The sequence below is a fragment of the Lissotriton helveticus genome, chromosome 8, assembly GCF_964261635.1.
Source record: "Lissotriton helveticus chromosome 8, aLisHel1.1, whole genome shotgun sequence".
Taxonomy (NCBI): Eukaryota; Metazoa; Chordata; class Amphibia; order Caudata; family Salamandridae; genus Lissotriton; species Lissotriton helveticus.
Window position 1 is genome coordinate 462,367,273 of NC_136069.1, and position 26,562 is coordinate 462,393,834.

At 47.3% G+C, this 26,562-nt stretch overlaps 1 protein-coding gene and 1 long non-coding RNA gene across 3 annotated transcripts in view; one reads left to right on the top strand and one right to left on the bottom strand.

Annotated features, from left to right (window-relative positions):
• LOC144772782 (uncharacterized) overlaps nt 1–26,562 on the top strand; it is a 340,470-nt gene that overhangs the window by 95,199 nt on the left and 218,709 nt on the right. Inside the window, exon 2 of the long non-coding RNA XR_013599839.1 lies at nt 4,787–4,850. This is a non-coding gene — a long non-coding RNA (uncharacterized LOC144772782). The remainder of the gene's footprint in view (nt 1–4,786; nt 4,851–26,562) is intronic.
• RCBTB2 (RCC1 and BTB domain containing protein 2) overlaps nt 1–26,562 on the bottom strand; it is a 374,196-nt gene that overhangs the window by 16,766 nt on the left and 330,868 nt on the right. The window lies entirely within an intron of this gene.

Genomic DNA, 26,562 nt, shown 5'->3' on the forward strand with positions numbered 1-26,562 from the left:
CAAGAATAGTGACAAGCCTGATGGCATCAGCGACACCTTAGAGGTGCGGGGAAACACGAGTTACTGAGATAAACCGACAGTTGAGATTGTGATAGTTCCTGAGATACTAGGCCAGGTAGTCCCTTAGAGAAGGACTACGTTATAAGAAGCGGACATGTTTGAAGTAAGTGGAAGAAAAGGTTCAAGAGCAAGTCCTGCAAAGACTCGGGTGTGAGGTCAGGGGAGCTCCAGGTATTCCGAAAGTCCAGGTATTGGCGGGAGGGAAGACAGGCAGGAAACTTCGGAGGCAGCTGCAACGTGCCCCCAAACTCCACCACTCGCCACACTCAATGTTTGGCACGGTGCCCTGGGCCCTAATGCAAGCAAGGGGCATGCCCCAGCCATCAGCTGGGTAATCAACTCCAGTCGTAATTGGCGTGCAGAGGGCCCAACAGACTCCAGGGACCAGGTGCCACTACCCTCGCTGCACTACAGACAGCTGGGGTCCTGATGATCACCCTACACCCCCCAACCCCCATCCTCCGGGCACACAAAAAAACCCATAGGTAATGTTAAATTGGTGATATCCAAATGGCGCTCCTCTGACTGCCAGTGAGGGGTGCGTTTCCCCTCCCGAATCAGATAAGCTGCCACTGTGTGTGTGAGTGGGGGGGGGGGGCGTGTGTTTAGGAGGCTAAGGAAGTACAGGGAGAAATGTAACGCAAACCCCTCCCCCAGCGACAGTGGTATGCATGATAGCACAGCCTGAAGAGACTGTGCAGGCCGCAGGTAAGGCGTGCTGTGGGGGCTGTGTAACTACAAGACCCCAGAGCCACCTGCCTCCCTTTCACCAGTGACCCGGAAAACAAGTTAATGTGCAGGATTAAATTCAATATTTCCAGTATGGTGTCCTGCAGAGTAATAATGTTCAGTATGTGTTTTCATACTCATTACAGTTGTTCCTTCTTTGACTACTAGATGGCTACTCCACAACAAATAAATGTAACTTTTTGTCACCCTGAGCACGCTACAAGAAACAACAAAACACGAAGAATGACACGTCAGCCGTTGTGTTGTGTTATGTGCGTGCAGGAAACAATGCAGGGGCACGGCGGACTTGTCCGTCTCGAATTTTAGCCAGGATTCAGTGTATCGAGGGAAGAAGTGACTTTTGTTTGGTTCGTTTTGATATCCACATATGAAAGTCAAAACCAGTACATAATCCAAGGTAGAAACACAGCGTAGATTTTGGCATGTTTTTTAAAGCGATATGATGACCGGAAGGCCGTGCGACACTTATGTTAGAATGCTTCCGTTTTAACCGCCTGGAGTACGTAGATTCCCCGATCACAAATGAAGGCAAAACAGCGTTTTCCCAAAATGTCTTAAACTGACAAAATACAAGAAAATAAATTCCTTTATGCAACAGTGTTAGAAAATGTGTAGCATGGGGAAAAATCTAGTTCTTATATTTTTTACAACGTTCAATGCAAATTCAACTAGAGACAACCACGGAGGAGCACAACTGAACTGTCTGGGACAGGAAAGCAATGCCTAGTTTTAATGTAAACTCAACGTCTGCCACAGAAAGAACTAATTAAAAACAGATGGCCCCTCAAAAGATAAGAAATTGCTTCACGACAGCCGTGAAGCAGATGATCCAGTCCGGATGGGCCGGACAGAAAGGGTAAAAGGTGGCAACCAAAAAGGCTCAGTTCCAATCAGACGACAGCGTTTTAGATAAACAATGACGCCAGCCAATGAAATTGAGGGGTGGGGCTTCAAGTCCCCTTCTGAAATCTCCTTGATCACAAGAGATCTCGCAGAGCGAGCAGCGCAAAACGCTAGGCGAGACCTAAAAAGGGACAATCAAACCGGTCAATTGAAGGACATGTGCTTAAAATTAACCCTGGGCGTAGTAGTGCTACACGTAGCTACGCGAAGTGCACTTCGCGAGCTAAGCAAACTGCGTAGTGCACTGTGCAAAATGCTGTTTGCACTGATTGCACAGTGCTGGATGCTTGTCTGCACTGTGCAAACAGTGCAAACCGCATCTTGCACAGTGCTATCGGTTGTTTTCTGCCACTCGAGTATATTTCTACTCGAAAGGCAGCTTTCGCAACGCGCACTGGTAGTTTCTCATCGCGAGCGGTCGTGAGCATACGCGACCACTCGCAATGAGGAACCTGAATTCCCCGCGTTGAGAATTTCGCCAGGAGGTTTATTTTCCACGCTCGCGATCGGCAACTTCATGTTGCTGATCGTGAACAAGGAAAAAGTCTCGCCGGGATGTAATTTTGCTTGCATGCAGTCGCCAACTTGATGCTGAGGACCGCGAGAATGCAAAAAATAACCGCTACGCTATGTGATTTTGCACTGTGTTACGTGCAATTCGCATAGTGCGAAGTACCGAAAACTTCGCAAACTACGCGAGCGTAGCGTAGTACTTGGCTCAGGGTTACTTAAAATACCGCATGGCATAATGGGAGGCTAAACCCACACTGTAGTAATACATTAGAAAAAGTCTAGCACCATTTCAAAGGAGCAACAGACATTAAAGTTGGACCTTCACGATCTACCTGAAACTCCTAAATAAAACAAAGAGAGCGCGCATTTTGCCAACCTTGCTCTCTTACTAGAGAAGAGGCATATAACTAGTCGGTGGAAGGCAGGTAGACCGCCCAGTATAGAGTCCTGGAGGGAGGAAGTGATAAAATGGAGTCTCACTGAACAAAGAGGACTGAGAAAGATACCAATAGCAATGGCCTGGGATGTGCTGCAAGAGGTGTTAAAAGCTGGGAGGAACCAAAACAGGTAGACGTAGTGAGCATGGTTGCAGCTGGGACATACTATGATGGGGATAGATGTTGCTCATGAGATATCCCTGAGCACCGTAGGCTGGGGTGGAATATGTTCCAAATCTTGGATTTTGTACTGGTCTTTACACGTAATGTTACTATTTTACTCTATCAATGAGGCAGCTGCCGATCGTGGGTTTGAATTCCAGCAATTTCCTTATTTTGGCATCTTTCCACATATCTATATACCTGGGCTGGAGGTAGTGTTAAGCAATAGATCAATGGTTGGAGTGTGCTTTGGAGTCTGTGCAAACCTAACTTGTATGTTTTAGGAGTTTTCACCAGCTCTTCTCTAATCTTTCCCCATATTGAGAAAGGTTAGAAATGAACTCCTGACAAGGGCAGAAGTAAAAAAAATTCCAGGGTTGGGAAAAAAGTGGTTGGAGGGAAAGTGTGCTTGTAAACGGTCAACAGATTTTTGTATAAGAAAATCTACACATGCATATTTGCTCGTGCTAAAATGCAGTTTGAAAATATTTTCTAGAGGTACGATTTCCTGGCCTTCTTCGGTAAATTACTGTGAATTAATGAAAGCTTTAAATCTGCACAACTGCAAGGGTATATACCATTGGTGCACCTTTCACCTTAATTTAAGAACTGGGGGCTTATTTACAAGCCCCTTGGGCTGTCGGTGCGTCACTTTTAACAAGGGAAAAAATGACATACCGGCTGCGCAAGGGGCTTGTAAATAAGCCCCAGGGTGCCTAATTAGGTCTTTAGTTAACCAAGACCTTTTTAAAACATTTAAATTCTGTCTCTCTCTCTCTTTGTCTGTAGGCTGGCTTCCTGTGAGTGACAGCATTCTGTTTTTTTCACAAGGAGCATATCTGCACACAAAGTCGTTTTGTTCAGTGCTGGGGGACTACTGTGGCAATGTGTGCTTTTTTGAGACCTAAAAATAGGGCCTGGCAGCTCCCACAACGATAAGGTTTTACAAAAACCATGTCACAACAAGACACACATTGACAAACCAAAAGGCAGACAACCAATGTCAGACCTATTGACTTTGTCAATGATTGTTATTTTCTTGTTTTCCATGATCTTCTTGAAACTGGTTGCTCTGATTTTCCAATCTGAATATTTTTGGGGAATACTAGCATGCATCAACATATTTTACTAGATGATGCCTCAAAGAAATGGTATCTCCAATTTCATAGTAGTTAAACCATTTTAGTTCCTAGTTGCATTTTTTTGTGAACATTTTATTTTGAAAGCAATGTCTCATTATTCTTGCTTTCAAGCTTCTGCAAATATTTGCATATAATCAGAGAGCATTCCGGAAGCACTATAAGTAGCCTAATGTTGCTAAACTTTGCAAACGTTTGTACACAATTTTATACTGGGACCACTGTCTGCAGTGCAGTCTGAGCTTACAACATTTCCTTGGAGTTCTCACCCTAATATTAAAGACTTTGCATTAATGAAACATAAATACAAGTTCAAACTGCATTAACATATGGACACAAATATTACCGTAATAGACAATGCCCTTCCTTGAGCTATAATGTGGTACTGTAATCTGGCAGCCAAAGGGTTTGTTCTGCAAGGGGTGAGCCCACTTGTCCCAAGGACAAAATAAACAAACACCTGTTGTCCGTGACCCCAAACAATATGTATTGGGTGTCGGGCTGTAGGAATTCCACACACCTGTATTGATGTATCTATCTTTGAAAACAAAATGGTTACTTACCAGCAGAAGTAGTTTTGCAACTTGAAGAATTTTCTGGGTTCACATGCTGTGCATTATTCCCCCATCTAGTGGTTGGGTCCAGAATGTTTTTTTTTGTTTTTGTTCGCTGTCGACATCAGACAATATCCTGGAGGTCGACGTGCGTGGTAGCCATCTTCAGATTTTGTTTTCTGTCTTATTAGTCTTTTGTAGTCCTTGAGATGGTTGTTAAATAGCTGGTTTAATAATTTGCTTCCTTATCTGTTTGTTTTCCTTGTAGGGGAAACCGGGTGGGTCGCATGTGAATCCAGAAAAATCTTCAAGCTGCAAAACTACTTCTACTGGTAAGTAACCATTACGTTATGAAGCGTAAATCCTTTTCCTCTTGAGGGTTGGCCTCTGCCATTGCCTCTTGACAGAAAAAGCTGCTTCTGTTGTTGTTGCCACCCATGGTAGCTTGACTGCTGACCCATTTATTCACCTGGGTTCTGCCCTTGAGGTTGCATTGACATTTGTTGTCGTTGTCCAAAGGTGCCGCTACCTGTGGGCTTTCTGTTATTGAACCCACCCCCTTTTAAAGGAGCCTCTCTGCTGTAGGGCCCCCATTGCCCTTGCTGTTTCATTGCCCTTTTTTATCTGTTGAAGGGATTCATCTACCCTTTCCAAATAGTGCTTCTCCATTGAATGGTCTATTAATTATAGAGGTTTGAACTTCCTGTTGAACACAAATATTCTGGACAGTAAGCTGAGCGTACCTGTGGTTCCTGTGCTCGTGGAGAGTGACCGAGGCGTGCCCTTTTCTCCCCTCTCCTGAGGAGTTACCGCTAACTTCACGCCACCTCTTGCCGCATCCGCTTCGCGGGTGCCGCTTCGCGTGTTAGCGAGGGGCTGCTCGGCCATTGGGAGCAACGAGGAGGAGCACCTGGGAGGCGGAGCGAGCGCCTGGGACAACATCGACCAGGAGCACCTGCGCAGTGCCGGTAATTGGCGCCGCGCCCCCTGGACACCACGCCCCCGGCCCGACCAGGTGAAAAGGTCGAAGGTCCTGCTAAGCAGGTGGGACAGTAAGCTGAGCGTACCTGTGGTTCCTGTGCTCGTGGAGAGTGACCGAGGCGTGCCCTTTTCTCCCCTCTCCTGAGGAGTTACCGCTAACTTCACGCCACCTCTTGCCGCACCGCTTCGCGGGTGCCGCTTCGCGTGTTAGCGAGGGGCTGCTCGGCCATTGGGAGCAACGAGGAGGAGCACCTGGGAGGCGGAGCGAGCGCCTGGGACAACATCGACCAGGAGCCCCTGCGCAGTGCCGGTAATTGGCGCCGCGCCCCCTGGACACCACGCCCCCGGCCTGTAACGCCCCTTCATTAAGGATCGTCCTCCGCGCAGCGGGACGCCGAGCGAAGCCCGGGCAAAGGGCGGGCAGTCTGTGGCAGTCCGGGGCTGTCAGAGGCTGGGCTGGGCCACCCCTCTGGCATCACCGTCCCTCATAGCGCTGCCGGACCTTCTAACTCCAGCGTGAGTACTTGTTCTTCCTCTGCTCCCTGAACTAATGACCACCCGCTCAGGGAAGAACTTAAGGGGAGGAAGCGGAGGGTGCCCAAGTGGCGCCATAGGCACCATGGACAAATTTATCACTCGGGTAGAAGCCGTTATAGAGAAGGAGATAGTTATGACGGAGCGGCAGCTTTCGCTGGAGCTAAACCCGTCTAAGAGATCATCCTTGGGCTCTATAGCTCGAGCAGAATCACCCATAAGTATTCCTGCCCAACCACCAACCACTTCCAACATACACGATGAACCTCGGCTTGTCTCATTGAGGGCTAGCATTGATAGATTGGAATACTTGACTGCATTATCCACTCACCATCCTGAGGTTGCTGGCACTGAGGCTCCCCTTGCCATGGTTTACCCTGCCATACTAACTAGCCCTGTGCCCACCGCTCCTGCTACAACAACTAGCCCTGTGCTCAACGTTCCTTCAGCAAGAAACCCTGGGTCTCTGGGCAAATCAAAGCCGGTCCCCAGGATTTCGGCTTTTGGAAAAACAAAAAGGAAAAGGATTGCTAGCCCGTACAAAAAGAGCTCCCTGAAACTGTACAAGAAATCGCAGAAACAGGGTCCTAAGGGCATAGCTCTAAGCATCAAACTAATTCCCCTTTTGTATTTAAGGGGACGGGTTCCACTGGTGAAAATATCAGTGCCATTCCCTTCTCAACCCCCCAGACTCTGTCTTCCTGTCCCCCGGCTACTTTTGCTCAGATGGAGGGGTTTCTGAAATCCCTGTTGTCTCCGATTGCCGATAGATTAGCAGGGTTGGGAGAAAGGCTAGACAGGCTTGAACAATCAACCCTGGACAGCTTTTTCTCGCTGAAAGCACTCATTAAACTCCATTTTAAGACAAGGGAGGAGGGGCAGGGAGGGACTCCCCCTAATAGTTCCACCATGGTGTCTCAGCTCGCCTTGCCAGATACATCTCCTGTGGCCAATGTAACAACACCTCAGCCGGTTGACACTGCACCTGCAGTGTCACGGAGGGCTTCTCCGTCGGGTAGTACTGGTCAAGGAGTGCAAGCTGTTACAAGTATCCCGAAGCACCCTAAAGTCCCGGGTCGGGCTGAGCTGCCAGGTGGGAGCGGTCAAGCAGTAACAAAGGGAACCCCTAAAGGGTCGGGCAAAGGCAAAGCCACTCCGCAGGCCCGCACTGCTACAACCTTACATGCTAACAATCCCCCTACGCAACCACAAATACCATCACCACACATTGTCCACAAAGCCACATTCTCTAAAACTGCCCCTAAATCTCCCCCAGTAAACTTGCCCCCTGACTGCCACCCGTACGTTGCTGTTCTTGTCAACGTACCTACACTGAAGGCTGGCCACAATGAATCCCCCCCAGGCACTATTAAACAAAACTATGCACTGGCTCGAGTCCAACAGACCCCTTGCGAGGGGCCTTGATGGCCACATTATAGGAGCCAGAAGGGTGAATTTGGTGGGCTATGGACACAAGCAAGTGGAAGGAGACTACGCGTGGTGGTCAACTTTAGGGACAGTAGAGTAGCACAATCTATTTGCGACTCCAAACCTAATTCTGGGGGACAGGGAATTAGTTTAGTGGACTTAACATTCTTCTATCCAAGATTAGCCCCACCTTGGATTGGCCGAGATTTCGGCTCAGGGCAGAGTAACAGCACCAACCTTTTTGATTTCCCTGCCAAACCACTATTCTATCCTCAGGCAGTCTGGCAACCAACTGGGTGGAGACCTCCGGGATACTGAATCGAACCTAATCCTGGGGAGGGGCCCGGAGTTGGCATTCTTGTTGGCGACTCTGATCTGAGTGAGCTGCCTGTTGCTCCAGTTACACCCCCCACGTGCAGTGAAATCCCCACTCCCATGCATGAGAGAAGTCAGGCTCGAGATGAGCAAGAAGGGGTTAGTACTCCAGTGCTCCAGGAATCTGTGGCGGGAGAGAATGACCTCATCTCCGGCGTTGTTACAGCTGTGACGGATCCAGTTCTTAGGATCTTCAGCTGGAACATCACGGGAATTGATAGGAAGCTGGAGTTGCCTGAGTGGAATGCCCTTGTGGAGGGATACTCCATTTGTATATTCCAGGAGACATGGGCCATGGAGCCCTGTCACAAGGTGGGCTATTCGTCGCACTTTGTTCCCGCTGTGATGTCTCAGGTAGGGAGGGGGCGCCCCTCGGGGGGCCTCCTCATTTGGGTTTCAGTCTCTTTGGACTGCAGGGTGGAGGAACATCCCACAAATTCTCCTGACATCCTCAACATTATGCTGAAGGATTCCCGGGGTCGCCTTCTCTTAGACATTTTCAATGTCTATGCTAGAGGTACAAGGGGGGGGGGAGGGAGGGAGTACAATCGGCCACCATTGCACTTCTGGAAGATCTGCTAAGACAACGGCCAAGGAACTCGAGCACTATGGTGGCGGGTGACTTTAACTGTACGTTCGAGCCCCTGGGCCTCGATGATATGTTAGGCATGGAGGAGGAGGATGCGAGAAGGGGGATTCCGGCCCTGGTTCTGCCCCCCATTAAGAAGTGGACGCAAGTGGCGTTACAGATCAATGCACTAAATTTGGAATTTGATCTGAGGGCGGTAAATGGGAGGTCCAAATCCGACCTGCAGGGTGCACATACATATAATAGGCCCAATCATACATCGAGAATAGATTATATTCTTCTCGATGTATGTCTATGGAGCACCCTGAGCGACATGAAGATCATTGAGAGTACTGATAGCGATCATAATCTCCTGTCTCTCGGTCTGTCTCCAGGGTGGTTAAGGGACAAGGTCAGGTCCCAACAACCCTTGTTGGCACCTAACACCCAGAGGTTCAATGTATCTAACTGTGGGAGGCGGTTAAAATGGCCTAAGATCGCCCTGTCCAGTGAGAAACTTTCTACCATAGGGGCCCTGCTGGCTGAGGCTCAGAGTAACTTGAGTCTATTGCCTAGTGCACCTAAGGAGGTCACGCAGGTCTTTTGTGCCCTAACTGGGGCACTGGGCAAACTCTTTGTTTCGCCCAGCGGCGCCCAGGGTATGTCCAACAGGAAAGACCCCTGGACAAAACAGGGTTGGTATACAACTAAATGTAGGTCCCAGAAAACAGCCCTGATAGAGGCTGTTAAATCCAAGTCCCCAATAGCTGTTAGAACAGCCAGGAAGGGCTATTCTCTGACCATAAAGGCGGCGAAAAAGGAGTGGGAGGAGAAGTTCTGGGAAGACCTTTTGGCTGCTAGTAAGGGAGAGGACGCAAGGGGCTTCTGGAGTTTGATTAGGAACAAGAACAGGCCAGATGGGTCGCTTGTCACTTGCAACATCCTCGGTCAGCTCTGGTACACTCACTTTGAGGCCCTGTATTCTCATCCTGAAGGGACTCTTAGCGATTCCTTTTCCTTGGAGAACGACACAATGGTCAGTGACATGGATGACTTCACTGAGAGGGAGGTGGAGGCTGTAATCAAGTCCCTGGACCCTCTAAAGGCTGCGGGGCCGGACGGGATACCCGGTGATTTGCTTCATGCCAATCTAAAGGCATGGGGTAAATTGGTCGCCACATTATTAAACGCAATCATGAGGGGCGCACTGGTACCTGATTCCTGGAAGGGGGCGGAGGTTGTCCCGATTTTTAAAAAGGGGTGTCGGGACAACCCCGCCAACTACAGGCCGATCAGCCTAATTGACTCTTCACAAAAGGTGGCAGGGAAGGTGATTTTGGGGAGGGTCCTCCAATGGGCTGAGGAGCACAAGATACTGTCAGATTTCCAGGCGGGTTTTCGCTCAGGCACGGGGACGATAGAACAAGCATTCAGGTTGACCCTCCTGTACTGGAAGGTGGTGATGCTGGGCAAGGGCAGTCTTTATTTGGCCTTCATTGACCTGAAGACTGCCTTTGACCTAGTACCAAGGGAGGAACTATGGAGGGTTTTGCAGGGGCTGGGACTACCCGCCTACATCTTGTCGCTTCTTATTAAATTTCACTCAGATAACTATGCACAGGTGCGGTGGGGTAAGAATGGGGAGAAAACCAACAGAATCCCAGTGCAAAGGGGTGTCCGCCAGGGTTGTGTGCTGGCTCCCACACTATTTTCATTATATGTGAATGGTGTGGTTGATCATCTGCTCAAGGAACCTGCAGATGCTCTGTCCCTGTCGGGCACCCGGATCCCTACCCTGCTCTTTGCCGACGAAACCTTGCTCATCGCTAAAACACCGCAAGGTCTCCAAAAGCTCCTCACCCGCTTCCAGGAGTTCTGTTCCCTTAGGGGCCTTATAATTAACGTAGATAAGACCAAATTCCTGACTATGAACCCGCCCAAAAAGCTAGGGCCACCTCCGATTTTAAACACCGTCCCGCTGGAGAGGGTCCTTGAGTTTGACTACTTGGGGATTCGCCTCAGTAACTCCATGAGTTGAACCCCACACATTCACAAGATGTTGCTTAATCATAAAAGGGTGACTGGTGCCATACTCAGGGAACATCGTTCTTCCCCTAAAAATTGTATCTCCCCAGCTATAGATATTTACAAAGCCAGAGGGGTTGCAGCGGCTTTGTATGGGGCGGAGTTGTGGGGTTCCACAAACCTGGAGGTATTGGGCAAGGCAGAACACAAATTCTTGAAAGAACTCTTGCTACTCCCATCAAGTACACCCACAGTCCCAGTGCTTCTCGACATGGGTTGCAAATCGATCACGGACCAGGCGCGATTGAGGCCTCTGCTTTTGTGGGTCCGCCTGTGGAGGGTCCCGGAGATAGCCTCCTACGCAGCTGGTCTGTCTGAGGTAATTGCAATGGAAGGATGGCATCGAATCAAATGGCTAAGAGACATTAAGAGCCTTTTGGTGGAGCTGGGCTTGGAAGATTGCTGGGCTACTCGCTCTGCCCCTCCGAAAGCCACCCTGAAGAAGATATATTGGGACTGGGTAGCCACCAAACTTATTCGCAATCCTCGTCACTGCAATACGACCGCAGCATTCCTGAGAATCAAAGACGTAGTTGCCTACGAGCCCTATTTGGACTTCATTTCCATTCCCCTGGATAGGGCTCTTTATTTCAAACTCAGAGTGGGTACCTTACCTTTGGCCGACTTGGTGTCCAGGTGGAGATCTTCAACCTCCCAGCCCTCAGCTTTCTGTGCGGTGTGTTTGACACGGGTTGAGACGGTGGCACATTTCTTTTTTGAATGTCCTGACTACCGTGCCCCAAGGAAACGCTGGCTACTACCTCTATGCAGGCTCCTTGGCACAAGACAGCATCTGGTGGCCCTCCGCATTTTATTGACCGATACAACCCCTTTTATTGTCTGTGCTGTCTCCAAATTTTTAAAATGGGCTTGGATGATCCGAGCAAAAAGGCTTTCCATCTCAATTTAATCCTATTTTAACTATTTATTGCTTTTTTTATCTGTCTGTTTTATGAACCACAACTGTATGACATTATAAGCCTTGTAATTGTATTTTGTAATGTATCGCTTTTAAGATATTTACGTATCGAAATAAAGCTTTTAAAACAACAACAATATTCTGAGCAAGGCATGCCTTCTCAGGATGGTTCCTGGGCAAATTTTTCTACTAGCAGTATCTGCTGCATCCAAAGCTGACTTAAGGCAGGTGTTTGCCACGTTTTTTCCCTCCTGGACAATAGATGTTGTCCTCCTCAGGGAGTTTGTTAAGAATTTCATCCCACTGTTGATGGCCATATCGATTGCGGTTTTATGATCAGAGAAAGTGCAGCCACGTCCGGCGGCTCAGTCAGGTCAGTGCCTAGTAGCTGCAGTAAGGTATGTCTGTCCTATGGTATTGAAACTTAGTTAGGAGTGAGGGTGTTGTTCCGCATTCAAACAAGTCGCCTATAGTATTGACCCCAATGGAGTTAAGCGCACAAACCACAGCCCTATCTCTACATGGCGACAACCAGTGACACCAATCAAGGGGAGGTGAGTACAGCAAGACCCCAGCCTGCAACTTCAGGAGATGATTCCAGGCATGATTGGTTGCGTGAATCGAGTCTAGAATGCCAGTTCTGCTATCCATAGGCATGAAGAGCAACATGGGCAGCGGGCTCGGGGCAGTCCCCTCCCGCTCAATGCGTAGGTGAGGAATATCTGACAAGCCATGCATCCAGAGATGAGCGTGTGCGCACTGCGCAGCTCAATAATAAAGATCAAAGTCCGGAGCCCCCAATCCACCCATGTGATAAGGTGGGTGAGTACTTGCCATTTGACTCTCGGCTGTTTGCCCGCCCAAGCTAATTTAACCATTTGTGAATTTCTTAAAGAATATACCGGGGAGGACCATCGGGATGTTTGTAAAAAGGAACATGAATAGAGGGAGAATTACCATTTTCATTATTGAAATTCTACCTAGAAGCGTCAACGGTAATCGAGTCCAACGGTCTATATCGTCTTCCAGTTTACTCACTAGTACACCATACTTTTCTCTAAAGGCCACCTCCGAGTCGGAATGCACTTGTATTCCAAGATACCTCACTGAGTCCGTCGTCCATTGAAGTGGGTAGTTCAGGTCAAATTGTGTCTTAGATGGCATGAGGGGGAATATGAGGGATTTGGAACAATTGACCTGTAGACCCGAAACCCCCCAAAAAGTAACACTTCCCGCAAGACCAAGGAGAGATGCCTTTCAGGATCACGCACATAAAGAAGCGTGTCATCAGCATAGGCTGAGACTATGAGATCATATCCTGGGATGCGAATGCCCTTATGTCTATGATACTCTTGCAACGCGCAGGCTAAGGGTTCTGCTACTAACGCATAGAGAATCGGAGAGAGCGGACAGCCCTGTCTTGTGCCCAGCGATATAAATATCGGTTCTGTTACCAAGTCTCCAATTTTAATACGTGCCGAAGGCGAGCAATAGAGTATCCCCAACACTGCAGAAAAAACAGTCCCAAGCCCATTCGTACCAATACCTACCTCATGAAGGGCCATTCATCAGAGTCGAATGACTTCTCCATATCGAGAAACACTGCAACTGCGCGCGTCTCCAGGACGGTGTGTTGTAAGCACCAAACACTGTAGGTCATGTGTATATCATAGTTACTTATACAGACTTGCAGCCATACCTCATCCATTTTAAAAAAAAATCTGTTTATTGTATTTCCACCACAAACAACTTACATAATGGTCAAATATATCCATAAATGCTCTTCGATCTCGCTTTTGCAGTGGTAAAAGCATACGACATGCGATAATACAATCAGGGCAATAGACCAGGATGAGTAATGTCCAATCGTTAAGTAACGACTAAGTAGCCCCAATATCCTCATATTAGTACCAGAATACCCAACTGCAATATAGGTATGCGTGTGTTGCAGAGCCATATAGTAATATATCAAACTACTCCACCCTTCCACATCCCTCCCTCAACCCACCCACTCTCACCGGCGTGTCATTTACAACAGCGTAACATATCTCAATAACAAATTGGAGCAAATCAAGAATATACAGGGTACCATACATACAAAAGTGTATAAGAACATGACTATAGCAGGTGGGGGAGCACACTCACACGTTCCTATATCCTTGTATTGGTACAATCACCTACGAGATTCCAACTCCTGTACGTTTGCTCAATTCTGAACCAGAGTCCGCATCTATAGCCTTCAATTCTGTGACCAGGGCTTCCCACGCCCGGGATGCTTCTAGTGCCTTATCATTGTGGGACCTCTGGGCCTGTTGCAGGTGAATTATGCTCTCACTCCCTGCCCATGTAAGTAACGCAGCCTTCCATCTGGCGAAACTGGGCCCTCCCGCAGCCTTCCAGTGGGTTGTGATTTCCCTTTTGGCAAGCACCAATCCCAAATCCAGGAATTTACTTATTATTTTGGTCTTACTAGTGTGGGGGAATCAATGCAGTAGGCAGGTACCCTTGTCCGGAGTAATCTGCCTCTCCGTAATATTACATAGTAATACTATTACATCTTCCCAGTATGTACCCAACTGTAGACAATCCCATAGCATATGCAAAAGGCCCGCGTCCACTAGCATACAGCGGGGGCACTGTGCTGTGTCTACATGAAAATATTGGTTGATCTTCGCCGGGGTGAGGTAGGCCCTGTGCAGTATGAAGAAATTACCCAATTGGAATCTAGTGCTCTTCCATGCCATCTTAACTATCTGCGACCAGGCCAGGTCTGGTATGTCTTTATCAATATCTGTCGTCCATTGGTCACGTAGCTTCTGCAGCGGCGGCCCACCCTCCTCAAGCATATGTCTATATAGGCAGGTGACGGCCTTATAGGTGCCCGCTGCCATTACTACATATTGACACGCTGAGCTCACCGGTGGTTGCGATAGGACCCTACCCCAGTACTTTTGGATGGCAGCTATTAGGGCTGTATGGATTAAGTAGTGTCCCCGCGGGAGCCCGATTCTCTCCTGCAGCCCACTATAGGGTAGTAAAGCGCCATCTTTGTACAGGTCTCCTATCAACTGTAGTCCAAGAGACTCCCACTCCGCGTGGGCCGACCAATCCTCGTCGTGCGGAAGGGTGGTACACATACCTATGGGTATCTCCGGGGCATAAGGGCGCTGTATCTTGACTCTATTGTGATAACGTCTCCAGCAAAGCCTTAGAGTGTGTTCCTCAATGGACAGTGAGTCCATATGTAATTTTTGCTGGAGTATAACAAACGACAGCACATGTAGAGGTACATCCGGTTCAAATTCTCGCTCGGGACCTCTGAATTCCAGTGCCACCGCTTGGGTAAGCCCTTGGAATTGAGCAGTCAGATAATACAACTCGAAGTCAGGGACTGCAAGCCCCCCTCAGCTCTCGGGCATATCAATGTATCCAGCGCCACCCTCCGCCTCCCGTTGCCCCAGATGAACCCGTTGCCCCAGATGAAGCCACCCACCATAGATCGGAGCTGCCTAAAAAAGGCAGAAGGTATCCACACCGGCAATGTTCGGAAATAATAAAGTAGCAGGGGAAGTGCCACCATTTTCAATAAGGCCACACGACTTGCCACTGACAAAGGTAAGGTTCCCCAAAACTGCATGCTATTCTTAAGACCTCGCATCGCCCAATGTTACCATCTAGCAAGTCTTCCTGGGTATGATAAATAAGAGTCCCTATAAAAGGAAAGCAGTGGGGTTCCCACTTAATGTCATGCGCGGGTGCAGGCGGGTTGCATGCCGGGTCAACCGGGAAAACACAAGTCTTCACCCAGTTGACTCGGAGTCCGGAAATTTCCCAGAATCTATGAAGCAATTGCCCGTGCCTCCTCTAAACCATCTCCCGCGTCCTTTAAAAACAGCAAGAGGTCATCCGCGTATAACGAGATAAAGTGCGTCTGACCACGGAGTCATAGGCCCTGGAACGCTCTCCCCAGCCTAGCACTGATAGCCAATGGCTCTATGGCCAGGGCAAACAATAACGGGGATAGCAGGCATCCTTGTTGTGTACCACGCCCCACTGGATATGAGGAGGAGATGACCGTTCCTACCTTCACTCTGGCGCTCGCTGATGAGTACAATATTTTGGTCCAGAGGACGTAGCCCTGCCAGACCTCATCCATAAGTATGTTGTTGTGCTATTCACATTTTTCTTCCACCCACAGCCCACTTCAGTTGTTGCCTAACATCACTGTGAGTTACAACATTCTTCCCTTTCACAAGGTGCTTATTCACACAACAAGTAGTTCCCTTCATTGTCAGGGACTACTAAGTAATGGGTGGCTTACCCAAGTTTCTTTTTCCTTTGAGGAGGGCCCAGCAGATTCTACAACAATAATGTTTTGCAAAAACTATGACAGAACAAAGCAAGAATTGACAAAGTTAAAAGGCTGGTGGCCAATGCCAGACCGCTTGTCTTTGCCAATGCTTGTTTTCCAGAGGGACCAGGTGTGGTCCTTCCCACAAAAATGTTTCAAATTAATGTTTGGGAAAAAGACGAGGACCAAATGGTTAATTTTACGACAAACTTTACACATAAAAAAAAAAATAAAATCAACAAACCTTGAAGGAGCAATAGCAGTGCTTAATTTGCGCCAGTGGTTTCTGGTATTTGGACAAGGCACTTAATTGATTTCCGGGGCTCGGCACCGGCACTTAATTGTCATCACCACACTTACAACACTCTGCCACCTGGTGGCGCTGCTCATCTAATTTAGAGATAAGCAGAACAGTGGTTTTATGAATACAATATACATAAAAAGATACTAATACCTGCCTCCAAAGCCATTCCTTTATCTTTGGGGACCTGGAACAATCTGAACTGTCGCACTTGCAGGCGAGAGAGGCGGTTAGTAGTTGTTTTGGTACGACTCATTGGCAGCAATAATGGGGCGATGAGTGGTGCAAGCTGTAATGGTCTCCTAGTCAGGGCCCTGGCAATTACTATTCTACAACTTAAGTACTGGGCACGAGCAAAATATTCCACTAATTTTCTGGTGAGCAAGGCATGTATTCTGAGAATCTGATTGGTATGCTATTTATGGAACTATATAAAGTTATTCCAACCTCAAAATTACAAGCCGTAGACAGCAGCACTAGACAAATATGCTGATATTACAATGCTATCGCTAAATTACATAGTGCCTGTAAGATAAGAGAGAAGACAAGTTATCTTATATGCTCAGGCACCAAACAGCAGTAGTGATGCCATAGATATAGATGATGAAATGCCTTCAAATAAATCTCAAACAACAGTCATACGAGTGAATGGTAACTACTACCAAGCAACCATAAAGAAAACAAGTTACTTACCTGTAACTGTAGTTCTCCAGTTTTGGAAGCTTTCATAGATTCACAGACCTGAATCATTTCCCCATCGCCGAGATGGGAGTCTCCGGTATATAAAAAAGCAATGGTTAGAAGTATAGCTAACTGAAAAAAAGGCCTTAGCTCATTCCCTTTTGCAACCCATAACCTTTGTTATGTAAAAAAGAACCAAACTTTTCCCTTAGCCAATCAGAGCTACTCACCTTTTAGAACCCTCCTGAGAGAACCTTCTGCCCCTCAGATTTTCGGGCACTTGTGCTGTAATACCTTTCGTGCCAAATCCGAGGTGAGACTCTCGGGGGAGGAGGGTGGCAGTATGTGAATCTATGAAAGCTTCTAATACTGGAAACTACAGTTACAGGTTAGTAACTTGTTTTCTTACTCCAGTATTGGAGCTTTCATAGATTCACATACCTAAATCAGAATAGCGAGCATTAAATTATAGCACATTTTGTTTTTGTCACCTGCTTTTCACAAATAGGCAACACATGATACTTGCACATAGTAGTAACTGTATCAAAATACAAAGAGACATATCGCCCATAAATGACATATCCAATATCATACAACAATAAAATGTGCTTTTCCTACCAACCAAAGGAAGGAGGGATGAGAAAGGAGGCTCACCGTTATTGGAAAAGGTTCCTCAGCACCGCTTGGCCCACTGCAACATCGCTTCTTGCATGTGCATCCAGGCAAGAATGCCTGGTGAAGGTATGCGTACTCCTCCAGGTAGCTGCTCTGCAGATGTCCTGAATAGACACGCCGTAAAATAGAGCAGTAGAGGTTGATACCGCTCTTGTGGAATGTGCACGAACACGTGCTGGTAATGGCTTCCCCGCTGCCTGATGACAGAATTGAATGGCATTTAAGATCCATCGTGCAATTCCCCGTTTTGATAATGGGAAACTTTTTGTGGGGGCACTAAAAGCCACAAACAATTGTGTAGATTTTCTGAAAGGTCTTGTCCTTTGCAAATAAAATTTCAGGCAACGCTGGACATCCAAAGTGTGGAGAGTCCTCTCCACCGCCGTAGATGGTTGAGGAAAGAATCTTTTCAGGATCAATGGCTCATTTAAGTGGAAATCTGCTGGTAATTTTGGAATACACTTGGGATTCGTTCTGAGCACCAATCCGTCTTCCCTGAATTGCAGAAAAGGTTCTTGTGTCGTAAGGGCTTGTATTTATCCCACTCTTCTGGCTGATGTTAGAGCTATTAATAGAGCCAGAATTTTAGATCAGTTTTGTGAATTGGCTCAAATGGTGGTTTCATCAGTTGTGATAAGACAATGTTCAGTTGCCATAGAGGCGGTGGAGGCCTAATGGGTGGATAAACTCAAAACAACCCCTTCACGAATTGTTTCACAATTCTTTCCGACCGCAGAGATGGACCTGCTGAGCTTCTCCTGTATCTAGAAATCGCCGCCAAATGCATTTTAATTGAGGCATGGGCTAATCCGGACTTTGCCAGCTTTGATAAATATGGGATTTTTTGATGCGCCTCTGCTCGCAGAGGATGCAATGCATTCTCCTGACACCAGAAGCAGAATCTTTTCCATTTCATCCTGTACGTCCTATTAGTGCTTTCAGCTCTTGCCTTTGCCAGGAGTTCTCTGCATTCTGCCGGAATGTTTAAGCTATGAAATTCTCCGTAGTCAGGAGCCAGGTCGCTAACTGCAGTGATGTCGGGTCTGGATGCCGCACTTGTCCCTTCTCCATGGTCAATAGTGCTGGTATTGGCTGTAGACCTATTGGCTCGGTCTCTGACAAAAGGAGCAGCTCTGTGAACCAATGCTGCCTGGGCGCCCAAGGGGCTATTAGTATCATCTTGCACGGTTTCTTTTTCCATCTTCGTGAGCACTCTTGGTAGGAGGGGAATCGGCGGAAAGGTGTAGGCAAAGACGCCTGACCATGCCATGGAAAACGCATTCCCCCATGATCCCCTTTGGTGACGCCAGCTTACAAAGAACTGGCATTTCTTGTTCTGGGCTGTGGCAAACAGATCCACCGTTGGTATCCCCCACTTGGCAAAGATGGTCCTCAGCATGTCCTGATCCAGCTCCCACTCGTGACAGGTCGTTTTTTGCCTGCTGAGGGTGTCCGCAGTCGTGTTTTGATCTACTGGAAGAGTATGGCCGTCAGAGTCACTCCGTGATCTATCGCCCATTTCCAATTTTTTTTATCTTCCTTTGACAGAGAGAGAGATCTTGTGCCCCCGTTTGTTTATGTAGTGCATTGCCGTTGTGTTGTCTGTTCGCACTAGCACTGATCTCCCTTCTATTATTGGCAGGAAGGCCAACAATGTCAATCCTATTGTGCTTAATTTCAATAGGTTTATGTGAAAGTGTTGTTCTTGTTTGTTCCATCGGCCGCTGACTTGTAACTCCTGTAGGACTGCTCCCCATCCTTCGAGAGAAGCATCCGTGGTAACTACTAACGGAACTGGTTCGGTCAGGAAGGGCAGACCCACCGAGATATTGTTACTGCGAGTCCACCACTTTACCGCCTGCAACATTGGTTGCTTGACTTTGATTTTGTCCTCGAAGGATCCCTTTGCTTGGCACCACTGAAGGTCTAACTCTTCTTGTAACTGCCGAATTCTCAAACGACATAGGGGAATGAGTGGAATGCACGAAGACATTGTCCCCAGAAGCGATTTGTATTTTTGGACTGAAAGAGACTTTCTTCTGCTGAATTCTTTGGCTAGAGATACTAGTCCAAATTGCCACTCTATGGATGGGAATGCCTTCTTTTGAGATGTATCTAGGATCGCACCTAGAAACTTGATCGTTCTGGATGGCTGCAGAGATGATTTTTCCACATTTAAGGTCAGGCCCAGATTCGCAAACAACTCCATGCAAGCCGAAGTCGAAGCGTGAACTGCCTCCTGCGATAATGCCTTTACCAACCAGTCGTCCAGGTATGGGAATATTTGATGTTTTTGTCTTCTTAGATAGGCTGCCACTGGCGCCAGACATTTTGTAAATATTCTCGGTGAAGATTTAAGGCCGAATGGCAGCACTTTGAATTGGTAATGGTCTTTGGGCACTGTAAAACAAAGGAACTTTCTGTGGAACGGATGGATGGGGATATGAAAATATGCATCCTGTAAATCTAGGGAGGTCATCTGATCTCCTGGGTTTAAGAGCAACAGAATATCTTGGAGGGTCACAGTTCTGAATGACTGTTTCTTGAGATGGGCATTTAGGGACCGTAGGTCCAAGATTGGACGCCACCTGAGAGCATCCTTTCTGATCAAGAAGAATCGGGAATAAAATCCACCGGGGAGTTCGGCACCGGTTCTTTTGCTCCCTTTCGGAGCATTGCCCGAATCTCCCGGGGCATCGGAGACAGGTGTTTTACTTCTTGATATGTAGGTGGCGTGGGAGGAGGGAAGTGGAGGAATTCCAGAATATGTCCGAATTTTATTATGTGGAGTACCCATTTGTCAGATGTTATTTTCTGCCACTGCTGTAAATAATAAGTTACTCTTCCACCCAGGGGAATATTTGACAGGGTAGGAGGATAATCATCCGGAACTTGTAGGTTGTCATTGTCTTATTATTAGCCTTCCCAGAACGACCTCCTCGACCTCTGGGCGTAGACTTAGAGTAGCCCCCAGAATGCTTCTGGCCATATTGCTGCCGGTAGGGCTGCGAAGAGGAAGAATAGGATGTGTATCTTCCTTGCTGGTAGCCACCTCTATACGAAGGCTGTCCTCTTCCACGGGCGCCTCGAAAGGGCACCTTTCTGTACTGTAGCGTACCCAAGGCTTTGGCCGTATCAGTGTTCTTCTTAATACTTTAAAGTGTCTCCTCCACTAGACGTCCAAACAGATCTTCCCCATCAAAAGGTAGGTCCAAAATCTTATTTTGGACCTCCGGTCTAAAGGCGGTGGCCCTCAGCCAACCCTGGCGCCTTAAAACTCTCAAAGGAGACTCCCTAGCACAACGCGCCGGTAGAAAATCTGAGGGGCAGAAGGTTCTCTCAGGAGGGTTCTAGAGGGTGAGTGGCTCTGATTGGCTAAGGGAAAAGTTTGGTCCTTTTTTACATAACAAAGGTTATGGGTTGCAAAAGGGAATGGGCCTAAGGCCTTTTTCTTTCAGTTAGCTATACTGCTAACTATTGCTTTTTGATATACCGGAGACTCCAGTCTCGACGACGGGAAAGCTCCAATACTGGAGTATCAGCCATACGTTTCCCACATTCAGGAGCAACACAGGTAATATGGAATGTGTACTATGGTATACGGTCGGAGGACCACCTCAGAGGGGCCAGGAGCAACCAATAGGAATTTGCATTATTGATTCTGCAGGTATATTGTATGCCACCAAGGGCCTGCTCAGGTGAGACATGGGAGCAAACATAGAAGTGGGTATGATCCAACCAGCCAATGGGTACAGACAATACAGCGCAGTTTTAATATATGTTCTGAGGGGTACACCAAGTATTGGCAGAGAAGCAACCATTAAATAACCAACCACAGCACATGCCTAATAATTCTCCCCTGAATGTCACACTGGAAATCACTCCAAAGCATGAACAACAAAATATGAGGTTTAGTATGGCAGAGGGATGTCCTGCAAAGGTTGTGTCGTTCAGAGACAAGTCTCTCCTGCAGTTAACTGCTGATCTAAATATACACACACACACACACACATATCCAATGGGCCACCGACACTCTCTACGACTGGTGACCATACGATTCACAAGTCCAATGCCTGGCCTTTGGGTAACTCATGGAGGTCATAACACTAATCAAGGTTAGGTTAGAGTCGAACGAGCACCATGATGCCTTTTCACCTGAACCCCTCCATGCCCTTCCTCTCTCCAGAGAGCTAAGGAATCAAGAAGGACCCCTTTGGGTGAGGGGCCGGGAGCACAGAGAAGAATGTAAGGTCTGTGCAGCGCTGAGATACCTTGCTTCTAATATGTTTCTTCTCATTGTGGGAGATAATGGAAGTTCTCTTACAGAGCTGCAGCTCACAGGCTGTACTTGGAAAATTGCACGTGGAGCAAACTTCTAATGTGGCTTAGCTGCAGTGTATCTGGCTTGCTCGATCCATTCAACATGTTGAGTGAGTGTCTCTAAGTCTTTTGTATTCTGGCTGGGTGCAGGCCAGCACATATCATTCCTGTGAGTCTTTCAGTCACAAAGATGAATGTCGGACACTCATGGTCATAGCACACACTCGGATAAGAAGAGTGTCTATATTCAAGGGACCTCCATAACACAGTCCACATTGCAGGGAGGACAAACCACTAGAGTCCATATCATGAGGCATTTGCATTTTCCCAAACAAGATGCCAGCTAGAAATCTTGCAAAAACATACTCCAGGGAGACAAAATGCAAAAGGCAGTGGAAAAGAGTAAGCACCCGGGGCAATCCACCAAAAAATAGTTGGTCACCTTGGATACCTGTGATCCTAACGTTTTCATTGAATGAATTGAATTTGTACTTGTTGAATTGAATTTGTACTTGTAAAGCGCACTTAAACCCCAACTTGGGTTTCCTGGCGCTGTACACATACCGCTGTGGAACCCTTTCTGGCTTTTCCCTGTGAAATGTCCACTCCTGGGCACCCCCCAAGGTGAAGCCAGGCATCCCAGCGCTGTTGGGGCCGTGGTGGAGATTAAGCAAGCTATTGCCCAGAGTTGCAGAGTGGGACCCATGTGTGAATAGGCACCGAGGCGAGAATTCTCAGGTCCATGGAAATTGAGCCCAAGACCCGCCGAGGCGGGAATTGAACCCTGGTCTCGGGCCAGACCTCTGCATCAGGGTCTGGCCAGCGACCAGGGACACGACATGCAGTTTCTTTTGCCAGGAAGGCAGAGAGAGATATTTGAAAAGCGCAAAGCATCTTTTTGCTGGCCTGGACAGCAGCCGCAGTATTCAGAACTTTGAGAGACTCCTCTCTGTCAGACAGCGGGTTCTCATCTCACAGCAGGGATCAACGCAGCTGACCATTCACAGGTCTGGAGATGAGCAGATTCTAAAGATGTAGGGTAGTCGACTTCTCTCTCCTCGGCTTAAAGCAGCAGGACACTTTTCCTTAGTCCGAGAGTCTGTCTCTGACTCTTTAAGGAGGGCAACAAAACAGCCCTGTTCTAGGTCCAGTCCTTCCCCTGAACTGATGCACGGAGCTTCACTGAAGTTTAAAGATGAACTCATGGTCTGACAAAAATAACCAAATAGCTACGGTTAGTTGCGGCTGGTGCCAGACAAGCCAGCAACTCCATTTCTGTGCAACACTTGTAAATGTGACGAGTCAGCCCAATTCAAGAGCATTTTTTTGTCCATACTTAGTTGCATTTAACAATGAAGATAGTGTCTCCGAATCCATGGTGCTGGCAGATTTCCCATAATCTTGCTGGCATGTGCACCAGCTTCAGACAAAACCCAACCAACCCAACCAGCCACGCCCTGCAGGGGCCCCCTCCCAGGGCCGATTTTCACCCCGGGCAGCCCACCCTCAAGGGCCTGGAACCAAATGGAATATTGAGGGGAGGCACACAGGCCCCTTATCCGAGCTGATATAAGCCACAGGGAACCACCCCCTGTGGCCCGGCACATATTGTGGGGGAGGAGGACACACTATAGTTGGTGGTCCGTGAGGGACACCCTAGGCCCCAGCTGGCTCTCTGCCTCTAGGGGGAGCCTTGCTCCTGCCTTTATAATTGCGGCCAAACCTGGGGGAAGGGGCCCCCAGGCCAAAATCAGCCTGGGGAGGGGGGCTGTTTACCCCCGCCCCCTTTTTGACTAAAGATGGGCCTCAGGGATGGGTTACCTAGGGACGAAATCGGTCCAGCCCCCCTTCCACTTTTGAAATTAATTATTTTTAAAAAGTCTGGGCCCCAGGGGATGGGGTCTAACGTGCCAAATTTGGCCCAGGCAGAGGGGCCGGGTGGCCACGCTCACCATTCCCATAATCATATACTACTCACCCTCCAACCCCCCAGGCCCTTAACCACCCATAAAATAAAACAAGAGCAGAAAAGCATGCTTTGATTTTTTTTTATTTTGCCGCAGATATCTCACCAATTTGTGACAAAATAAAAGTAACACGTATTTTGGCCCCAGATGGGATCCCTGTGGGGACAGAGTATTCCTACCCGGGTCCCTTGTGTTTATTTTTGCATTTTTCGCTGGCACCACTTCCTGGTTGTAGTGGTGGCAGCCAATCATGGCATTGCTGATGGCACATGGATTAAGCGCGAAGGAGCCGCGTCTCTGGATATACATAAATCTTTTTTGTAATTACTCAATAACTACTACACAGATTTACACCTAATTGCAAAAAGCACTGTTTCATGCCAACAACTAGCTTTCCGACAAATTTGGTGTAATTCCGTTCAGCAGTTTGGACTGTAGTCATGTCTAAAATCCCTGTGAGAAATTGCATTGGGCAAAATGCCCCCATCCCCATCCCCATCTTCCATCAGCCCACGCATGACGAATCACCCCAAAACTTTACCAACAGAAGCTGAAGTGAGAGGCAGAATACTATTGGACATTTCATGAAGATTCGTTAAACGGTGCAAAAGTTATTAGCAAAACAAAAAAATGCTTTAGGTCCAAACCATAACTACCTACTGGCAACCGCTAGTAGGTAATATATATAGATATGAAAACAACCCCTAGATAAGAGTTCAACCTGCACTCAATCAGGATGCACCCGCCTCAGACTCTGCGATAACACACTGCATGAAGTTATCAGCAAGGGTCAGCAGGATGCTATCCAACCCAAGGTACAGGTAAAAAGGCCTGCACCCTATGATTAATGAGCAGCTGTCACCACCCATTGATCACACCATATGTATGTCATTGGAACAGTTAATAACCCAGGTTGAAAGTGGGACCACATTTGGTGTACCCCAATTTCCTACTGAGTCCTCAAATGTGGAGCAACATATTCAAATCATGATGGAAAGCCTATAAGTAGAATAAAGACTGGCAGGAATCTCCTGACCAGGCTCGCACGCCAGGTACAAAAGCTTTATCAAATCATGAGCTCTGTGGTACAGGCTTAATGCGCAAGGGAATGTTAGCCCTAAAATTAACAATATAATACAATCCAGGTAGGTCTCTATAAGCTCTCAAGTGAACCATGTTAAGGTACTAAGTCAAGAGAAGTTACAATGCATTCAACTAACAGACACTGAAAGACCAAATAGCTAGGAAAACCTTCCAATGTATCTCCAGAACATATGCTGCCACTCTACAATCCCAAAGCAGCAGTTCTCCTGCAGAATCCTAACAAACCCAGAAGGTATTGGCACAATGAGTAAGAAAATATTAAAGAAACACTAGAGGAGCCACTTCGATTCACACCTGAAGCAACAAACATCCACCATGCTACAGTTTACTTGACTGAAATGATCAACTTGCAGAATATGTCGCTGTGGCGAAAAATCCAAACCCCAGTCAAACACTTACCTAATACAGATTGATAGACTACAAACATGCAAGTGAGGCAGACTGCCAGTGATCATAGGAAAGTTCACAGAGGATAGAATCTGCCATTAATGTGTTTTAGTAGAGATAAATAGCTTTTATCATATCCTGCCATTTTTACAAAAAACAATTGCAAAACTTTATTCCCTAATTCTAGGGGGTAAAAGAGTTTTTTTCCCTAATAAAACGTATGAAAGAAAGATGCCTCATGTTAGGAGACCTGTCGGAGCGGGCAGCAAAATATGTCTATGCATTTCCTCAAACGAGAAACGGGGCACACATCACAACTTCCAAATAGCCTGGAGGATGAAATAACCACCCCCTGATGGACATACTGAAACTGCATATTGTGTGTATCCCATGCATTTAGAGGGGGAACACTTTTCTGACTTGCCTTGACAATCAAGTACTTCACACTGCAATGTTCTATGCTGACCTCTGGCAGGGCTTTGCTACTCTTGCCTTGAATTTTCCTCCTAAGAGAATGGAATGGAGGCTGATTTTTATCCACACCCCATCAGCTATTTCTAATCTTGTTGATGGTCTTGATATTTTTTAGTACAATTCCACTTCAGCAAGTCTCTCCACACCTGCCTCAGAATCATTCTCACATAGACTACTCTTCCCCATTACGAACTACTTAATACTGTCCTGCCTGGTATTCTTCTCCTCTATCCACTTCATAGCCCGCCTCACATTTCTCTCGGATGTATCCGCTAGCTGCTTCCTGAAGATTCAAAGCTTAGATTCCTAATCATTGAGGAGCTCATCTCTTTTCCTCAAGGAGGTCCATGGGCATTGCTGCCTTGGACTCCTCTCGGAATGAGGCAGGGCCACTATTTTCTCATTTCCCTATAGGTTCTGCCTCATAATCTCCCTTTCCAACCCAGACATCTTAGCAAACATCTTCTGTTTACTAAGCACACCTCACTCCCATTTCTGAAATGAAGATAAAATACTGCTGGATCCCAAGTAAACGCCAAGCGGTAGCAGCAGAATCGGGTAGAGTCAAGAAAATTGTAATCGGAGAGTCAACCTTTACAGGTATTTTTTTCTAGAAAACACTGCTCACAAACAAATTGGCAACAAACACATAAGTGAAAGCAAATCACTTCTGGCTTACAGAATTGGTCACAAACCACCTGCATTTTGAAATATATTTTGAAGTTAAGGCACCTGTCCCAGAGGTCTTTGTGAACCAAGCACATTTCAGGATATGAAAACAGAAAGAAAACTAGTGGTTAATGCACCGGAGAGATCTGTGTGGTGTCTTGTCACATGGTTGACTCATTAAGAAACAGCACACAGTGATGTGTGACGCACTGTACGAACTCTAGT